A 9,379-nucleotide genomic window follows, 5' to 3' on the forward strand; every position below is an offset into this window, starting at 1 on the left:
GCACTTTGAATGAGTAGTTATGGCCGATGTTAGAGTTTAGGACCTTTGACCTATGGAGCTGGGTCTTGCACGCGACACGTCGTCTTCCTGTGTCACACATTCATGCGTAGTTATTTTAAAATCCAAGCATGAATGACAAAGATATGGACAGGACACGCCTATCAATGCACTATCATGAAAAATGACCTTTAACGTCTAAGTGTGACCTTGACCTTTGAGCTACGGACCTGGGTCTTGCGTGCGACACGTCGTCTTACTGTGGTACACATTCATGCCAAGTTATTTGAAAATCCATCCATGGATGACAAAGATATGGACCGGACACGCCCATCAATGCACTATCCTTTAACGTTAAAGTGTGACCTTGACCTTTGAGCTACGGACCTGTGTCTTGCACGCGACACGTCGTCTTACTGTGGTACACATTCATGCCAAGTTATTTGAAAATCCATCCATGGATGACAAAGATATGGACCGGACACGCCCATCAATGCACTATCCTTTAACGTTAAAGTGTGACCTTGACCTTTGGGCTACGGACCTGGGTCTTGCGCGCGACATGTCGTCTAACTGTGGTACACATTCATGCCAAGTTATTTAAAATCCATCCATCGATGACAAAGATATGGACCGGACACGAAAATTGTGGACAGACTGACAGACCAACAGTTCAAAAACTATATGCCTCCCTTCGGGGGCATAAAGATTCTAAGTCCACACAAAAATCCGCACCACCAGAGATAGGTCAAAATACACCTGAAAATTGGATGTAACATGCATGTTGTACTACAGAAAAGTGGTCTTGATTTTCCCTATGACCAGTAATAAAAAAGTTACAAATGTAAGCTGTTTATAGAAACAACAAAGGGAAGTAATTCTAGGATCTTATGCATGACCCTCCGTCACATGATGATGAACAATTGTGCCAAGTTACATCAAAATCCCTCTATGCATCAAAAAGAAATGCTCCAGACAAAGTCATTCTTGTATCTGACTTTTGACCTCTAAGTGTGGCCTTGATCTTAGACCTAGGGAACTGGTTCTTCCGCATGACACTCCGTCTCATGGTGGTGAACATTTGTGCCAAGTTACATCAAAATCCCTCCATGCATGAAGAAGAAATACTCCGGACAAAGTTGTCATTCTTGTATCCTTTGACCTCTGTGACCTTGACCTTAGACCTAGGGACCTGATTCTTGCGCATCACACTCTATCTCATGATGGTGAACAATTGTGCCAAGTTACATCAAAATCCCTCCATGCATGAAGAAGAAATGCTCCAGACAAAGTCATTTTTGAATTTGACCTTTGACCTGTAAGTGTGACCTTGGCCTTTGAGATAGGAACCTGGGTTTTGTGCACGACACTCCGTCTCACTGAGGTTAACATTCATACCAAATATAAACAAGATTGCTCCATGCATGTCCAAGTTATGGTCTGGACAAACAAATCCGGACAGACGCACGCACGCACATACATCGAACAGACATTAGGACAACTATGTCTTCGCTTCCGCAAGCGGGCTCGACAATAACAAAACCAATGTGATAATACATTATCTCTTAAAGTAACAGAGCTTAGTCAATCACTGCTGCTCTCAAAATAAATTTAGTTTCCAAGTAAACCCTGAATTCCTATCCTTAAAAGTTTTTTTTTTATTCAAGTTCCCTTGTATTTCTGTCTTTTCATATTTTTTGGTGTTTCTTTCTTGCTTTTCAAGTATACTGGATTTGTTGACCTTCCATTTTGTAGCTGCCTGCTCTCAAGAAGTAAACCTGTAAAACACAAATCAAACATTGTAAATTGATAAAAAGAGACCCTAACCAACTTTCATAAAGATCCCATGAAAAATGTGACCGCTAGAGTGGTCACAAGCAAAAGTTTACGGACGCACGCACGGACGACGGACGCAGCGCGATCACAAAAGCTCACTAAAAAATCAATATCTGAGAACCGCTTCCTCCGGTAATACTAAGCTGTAAACAAAATTAAACCATTTGTTGATGTGATTTTTGGGAAATGTTACCTTATATTTTGGGATGCTTGGAAAAAAATGCAATATTTTTGGATTGGGAAGTGGCCGAATATAGGCCTCTGTCATATAAGGATCAAAAGCCCTGCCGGCTAACAATTTCTGACAAGAAATCATTTTCAAAGTTTTTCTTTTCGGTGAGTTCTATATGGAATTAAATTCTTTGGGTAATTTTGAAAGAGGACCACCCCATGATCATTCTGTGAAGTTTGGTGTAAATCTGCCCAAGTGTTCTGAAGAAGATTTTTTACAAATTGTTGACACATGACGAACATCAACTCATGTTGTCACCCTGTGACATGTGATCGAGCTAATAATTGTTTAAATTTGCATACATGTATTAATTTTTATGGTTTTGTCCAGAAGTGTTTTTTCATCAAGAAAATGAAATGGAAGTCTTTACTAAGGCCTAAAAAATTCTTTGTTTCCGGTAACATGCTAAAAAAAATTAGGGTAGGTAGGTCGGAAAAACTTTTTCTTTGGATTTTTTAAAATTATTTTTAGGGAGACTTTTTGGAAATTATCTTTTGTCAAAAAATAAATACAAATAGGGGTGTATTGCCTCTAGAGCATTAGTAAGTTTATTTATAACATCGCTGTCCATGTTTAAAGGCCGACTTTGGTTGTCCAGGGAAACTTTTGGATGATTGGCACATATCATTAACACCTTGTGGGTTGAGGCAATAAAGTTAACAAATTTTCTTGGTATTAATTACAGGGATTGATAACATCTGTAGGAATTTCTGTGGTTAGCTCAGGTCATCTCAGGACATTAAAGCACTCTGGATTTTGCAATAAAAGATGAGAGATAGGAGGAAAGAATTTAGATAAAAAAATTCTATCAGTACTGTAATTTTAATATAACAGATTATAATTATACGATTCTTACAATCATCAGTTCCATTTTATTCAATTTCTTCAAATATTCACATATAGATATATTAATACTAGATATTTACATATTGATATATTAATACTAGATATTTACATATTGATATATTAATACTAGATATTAATACTAGATATTTACATATTGATATATTAATACTAGATATTTACATATAGATATATTAATACTGATTACATATAACATTGTAATGCAACATTCAAATAAAAGATCAATATAGATCTTAGATATTAACAAAAATCAGTATCACTAAATCATAGCCTTCATTTTGCAAGTGACAACCCCCAATATAAAACTCAGTGAATATAATTGTAGTTCTGTAATCTGCTTGAAAAGAAAATGCTAACTTTCACTGAATACCATAACATATTCATTATGTCTAATTCAGAAATAAGATATACTTCATGCTTATAAATTATAATTGTTAGTCTTTCAGATAATAGATTGATTAATTTATGTAACTAAATTCACAAAGTTATTTTCTGACATCACGGTGGACACCAAACATTTATTTTATTTTATAATCATTTATATAATAAGACATGTATTCCTTTATTCATTGTCACTTTCTTCATCATAATGGTCTATCCCATTGAAATTCCTGTCGGCTGCACCAATACCATGGACATCTTGACCATCCCGTTTTATGTTTATAAGAAGTTGCCATATTTCAGAGACAAAACTGTATGTTTTCTTTTTATATTTCTTTTTACCAAGTGATCTCCTGTTATGTTCTATTTGTTCTCTATTGTATCTAGACGTAAACGGTCTGTCAACATGTTCATTCCAGCTAAGAACAGCAAGATTTATTCTCGTTTTGTACGATGTTTCTTTGTAGTGTATACGTTTATCGAAATAAAATAAACAACTATTGTTAAAACTTTCAACATAAAAGGTATCTTTAGAGAGGACATAATCTTGTGCGTATTTGTACAGTGTTAGTGAATGCAGGAATTCCATCAAAACGAGAACTTGCGCAGCGTCAGAATGTTGTTTACTGTAAACGTGAAGTAATGCCTGAATTTGTGTTATTATTTACAAGAGGATTATATCCGAACCCCGATGGACAACCATATATGGGCCATAAATGGGAGTGATGTGTGTCTGTCTGTATGTCTGTCATGAAACGATTGAGACTGCAATAATGTTGATATGTATTTTATAAAAATTGAATACTTGGCAAACTTCTTTTTCAATATTGCTGGAATACATCGCAATACATCAGGAAGCACAAATGTGTAAAAAAACCTGTCATTTGAACTGATCAATTAAACTACTAATATTCTTGTTTTTTTAATAAAGAATTCAAAACATAATTATTGCTTTTGCTTTGATGTATTTATTTCTGCAATTAAAAAAATAAATAAAAGACACAACGTATTTGTGCGAAAATAATCAGGTGCAAAGTGTATTTCTTGTTTTGATTAAAAGATTTTCAATGAAATAGCCAGGCTATATTTATCATACATTCAATACATGCAGAGGAATCTAATTCCTTGAAACTTGGACATTTCACACCCTACTGGAGATAATACTTGTGGTCAGACTGCAGGGTCAGTGAGCTATTAGTTAGCAATAAACGTCAATCATCCAAAAGTTTCCCTGGACAACCAAAGTCGGCCTTTAAAGCATAAAAAGTGCAGTTTTGCAAGTTGAAAAAAAAATGATCTCAAAGGCCATAAAAACATTTAGGGTCTGGCCAAAAATTTATGGTAGGTCAGGATACAGGAAACAGACAATTTTTTATACGCCTAATGTTCCTTGGCTTGGTATTTGATTCTGTGCACTGACTCAATTGCAAAAATCTGTCCACACAAATAGTAACTCGTATACAGTAATTATCATGCTTTTTGAATGATTGAAACTGCTGCCCATAGCTGCAACTATATAATAAAGAAACAGAAAGATAGAAATACCTTATGAGCTGCAAGCAAGTGGTTTCAGTCTGTCAACAAGCACTTTGGAGCAGTACAACAATACTCTGTATAATAGACCAAGATGCCTGAAAATAGTGAAAAAGTGAGCAAATTAAGAAAACATGGACAACCAGCAGTTTTGAAATTTCAAAGGTCTAAGGGCTAACATCTGTTTTGCAGTTTTGAAATTTTCATGCCAATAAAATGACCCCAATTATATTATTGGCATGGCGGGAGAAATTTGTGAAATAAAACTTTTTTAATGAAAATAAAACAGTAGCAAATTTTGTCAAAATGTACAATGAAACAAAGTAAATGCGGTTAAAACTTTCAGTTTTGAAAAAGAAAAGTCACTGTATGAGTATAGGTTTGTTTACACGACTGACCAGCCAGAACAGCAAAACATTACTTTAACCCAGTGAATTCCAGGTACCTTTTTGACTTGGTGGTCTATGACATTCACTTTGCTCGATATCATTAAAAGGCAAAAACAGACTTGTAAAGCAGCTAGAAGAATCTGTTCTGCCTTCCTCAGTTTAGTATGAACACAGGAGCCGACAAAATGCTACAATTGTTTATTGGTATGTGACGGTCATGATTCTTAAATGTATAAATATAACTTTAAACATATTTGAGTATGTGTGCATTGTACAAAATTCAGATTTCAACTAACCCATTCTGGCAACCAGATAGAAAATTTTCCAAGCCTGACACCAAATTATTATTTCACATGCCTGAACTTAAAGCTGAATTTTGAACCATAAACCAACCGGTCTAGCTCATACCCTCAAAATACTTCATCATATTGTTTGGGACATGATAGACTGGGGATTCCTAGAAGAACAGGAATTGAATGCATCGGAACAACAAGTAATGTGAGCGGCTTCAGTTTGCATTTGCAGAGCTCAAATTTAACTTTTTTGACCAACATACTGCAAATTTTAGCACGTAGCTTTTTTTTCTTGTTGCTAAATCTGAAATCTACTTGCAAATTTAGACTTTCAATTAAAAATGTTAGAATATCCTAAAAAATCATGCTAGAACACAAATATTGTTTGCACAGTTTTCCTTGGCATACAATTTTGTGCGTTATAACTCAAAATGTCCCTCAAAGTAATTCGGAACGCATCATTGATGGCGTAACTTAACTACTGGCTGAAACTACGGCAAGGCAAATTTTCGTACTTAATATTATAAATACCGATTCAACTGTATATATGTAAGAATTAGTAAGATAGCCTGCGTTCTAGATTTAATTATAAGATAGACCTCTACATTTCTTTTAATATAATCAGTAATCCATTCAACAAAAAATGGCTAACCAAAAAAGATGTTGTGTTTCTATTATCCTCAAATGAAAGCGAATCTACAAACATTAACCAAAACCGCAACAATTTTGACTACAATTTGTATTTGCAAAATAAATTGTGTGAAATTTTTATCTTAACTCGCATTCCATGAAACTGACTTGCATTTAGCGAGTCCAAAATTTGAGCCCTGTGATTTGTGAAAGTAATTACATCTTCTGCATGATTATGGTTCTGACTAACTCTTAAACTCTTGCATTTATGGAACAGTTTGAATTCAATTCCTTCATAATTCTGACCAACTAATCGAGCATGCTTCAGGGCTCCAGATAAGGGCTGTATTTTTGTAATTACGAATTTGTTAGGGATCAGATATGACTTAATCTTAAAATGTGGCCATATCAATACGGATTTAATTTAAAATGTGGTTGTATCAGTACGACATGTAAACAGTATTACATATTCCAAAGAAAGATCGAGCTGAATTGCATGTCTGCGCCAAGTTGCGCTTATCAACGCTATCCCGACTGTTGACAATTTGCACGGTGTCAAATGAGTGTGGTTACCACTGGTATATACGAAACAAACGCAAATAGCATAATGAAATGATTAATGTAATGCATTAACACATAATTTTTTTGGACTTCAAAACTAATGCTTCATAAAAATCTGAAAAGGGGAAATAATTCTACCAAAACTGAAGGCAACCAAGTTATTTTTATTTCAATTTGTGTCATATGAACCAAGTTTGAAAGAAATATCTTTACTATTTTTCAAAAAATGTTAGTTTTTATGTCGAAAGCCAGATCAGGGAATGTTACCAGCCTGTTTAAAATCTATATTTTTTTCTATAAGCCAATCCGATTCCCTATATTTAGGCTGAGCACAGCTTATTGGCAGAATCATAAGCTCAACTTGCACAATGTCAAATGAGTGTGGAATATACGAAACAAACGCAAATAGCATAATGTAATGCATTAATTAACACATAATTTTTTTGGACTTCAAAAATTATGCGTCATAAAAATCTGAAAAGGGGAAATAATTCTACCAAAACTGAAGGCAACCAAGTTATTTTTATTTTAATTTGTATCATATGAACCAAGTTTGAAAGAAATATCTTTACTATTTTTCAAAAAATGTTAGTTTTTATGTCGAAAGCCCGATCTGGCAATGTTACCAGCCTGTTTAAAATCTATATTTTTTTCTATAAGCCGACCCGATTTCCTATATTTCTAAGGCTGAGCAATAAGGAACTTCTATGATTTTTATGGGTGGGGTGTTTGTTTACATTATTATTATACAATGGAAAGTTAGTTACTCACGTTTCTAAAAATGTCAACAGGTCCAACCACGCACATGCTGTACTGGAGTGCCGTCTATATTCTATATAAAAGTAAAATAATTCCATTTATCAGTCATGCCTGCAAGTAAAATCACGGATTTCTTAATTTTAAAAATTCAATACTGTATGCTTAGTGAGTAACAGAGAAGTTCAAAGAAACTAAAGTACCGGAAAGGAATTAAAATACGATCTGAAAAGCGACACAAAGGGGAATCTATTCTCTCATTTCCCGAGCTGAAGAACTCGTTGGAGAATGTTTTTGTTTTCTCAAATTTTCAAAATGTGGGCGCCAGTGTAACAGTACTGTACTGGTACTGATGATAAACCCGGACAGATGATAAAGTCGACCACCTTGGAAATATTTGATTGCAATCGGTTATTTATAAAATTTAACACACCATCTTATAGTTTCCGCTTACAACACCAACTGGTGTAAACAAAAACAAAATTGGTAAATATTCTGTATAAATAAATGGCTTACATAAATTTGTATAAAAAACATTTATCCAAATTACTGGGGAAGAGGGTAATTTTTTGCGCAAGCTCACTGTCTGAACATGAAGGCCTGACATTTGGTAACTTTTCATTACTTGATCAGGAATGACTGTTGCAGCATTTTGGAGAAAGTTTCAATATAATAATACCAAGAAAATTTTGTAAATGACAGTGTTCGACTTTATCATCAGTAAACGTTCATACAGTCCCCTTTTTACATACCCCTTTTAGGGCCTCACTTTGTGCGAGTTTGCTTACTAAATATAAATTTGAATTATGTAAAGTTTTCAGCAAAGGTTAAGTTTTATTTTGATACCGACCATTGCAGAAATAAAAAGTTACAGGTAAAAAAGCTCATTTTCTGTTCGGGTTTATCATCAGTACCAGTATCCACTCTCACTCTAAATATAAAAATATTCAAAATGTCGCCGTTTAAAAATGCTACTCAGTATTGAATAAAGCATGTTTGTATCACAAATTATATCAGTGTAGTCACGTTACCGGCTGATTAGCTTCTGACGCAACAAAATTAACAGCTTACTTTGAATATTCTTTCGGGTCGCAGACATCTTATTGTGCGGATATTGCGTTTCGCCTACTGATCTGACGGACGCTTATTAACATTAACGAAGACCGTGATATCCCGAATTTCATCGGGGTCGTCGCACGCCCATGGTCTAAACCGGAACTCCATATTTTTTTATTTGGATAGTATGTGTTGTTTGGATACCCTCGTATGTTACCGTAGTGGGATTCGGTAGGATCGATTCCCTAATATGAACTAAGGCAAAGCATCAAAGCGAGCTCAAAGAAATCGGATTTAGCTAAAAATAGTATCATTTATTTGTCACAAAGAAACTATTCACTAGTCACAAGAATTCAGGAGAACCTATTCACTTGAAAAGTCTACATTTAGTGTCACCATGCCTATAACAGTGAATACCATACGTTGCAAAATTTATGGGAGCCGGTGTCACGGTGACGTCATTACCGCGTTCCCATTTCTTTCTGCTTATTAATGACATTTTTTCCATTTTCTGGTCGATGCTTGATCTTTTAAATGCAAATAATATTTTTTTCAAACAACTTGAAATCATTCTTTCATTATTGTTGAGTGATGAATAATTTTTAGCAATTGAATGAAGTTCTGTATTCACTCCGGAAAGAAGTACTTCCTGTGAGCACTAGTCCGCTAGGGTGCGCTTTTTTAAAACTTCCGACGAAACTTTTCAAATCCATCACCAAGTGTGAAAGTATACTTGCGTTACCGTAAAGCTCGATTCTCGAGCAGGCCCTTCGGGCCTGCTCTTCGAGCTCGCTATTAACATAAACATGATTTTCAAGACTTAGCACTGATCAAAATACGTTGAAAAAATG

General features: G+C 34.8%; 1 long non-coding RNA gene across 1 annotated transcript; it reads right to left on the reverse strand.

Moving 5' to 3' along the window:
• Window positions 1-713: 713 nt before the first annotated feature.
• LOC128555400 (uncharacterized) lies at window positions 714-7,749 on the reverse strand. The gene is made up of 3 exons (XR_008370035.1): window positions 7,488-7,749; window positions 4,856-4,941; window positions 714-1,775 (listed from the first exon to the last, which is right to left on the reverse strand). It is a non-coding gene; the product is annotated as an uncharacterized LOC128555400 (long non-coding RNA).
• Between the last annotated feature and the right edge of the window lie 1,630 nt (window positions 7,750-9,379).

This window comes from Mercenaria mercenaria, chromosome 1 (assembly GCF_021730395.1).
Source record: "Mercenaria mercenaria strain notata chromosome 1, MADL_Memer_1, whole genome shotgun sequence".
NCBI classification, from domain to species: Eukaryota; Metazoa; Mollusca; class Bivalvia; order Venerida; family Veneridae; genus Mercenaria; species Mercenaria mercenaria.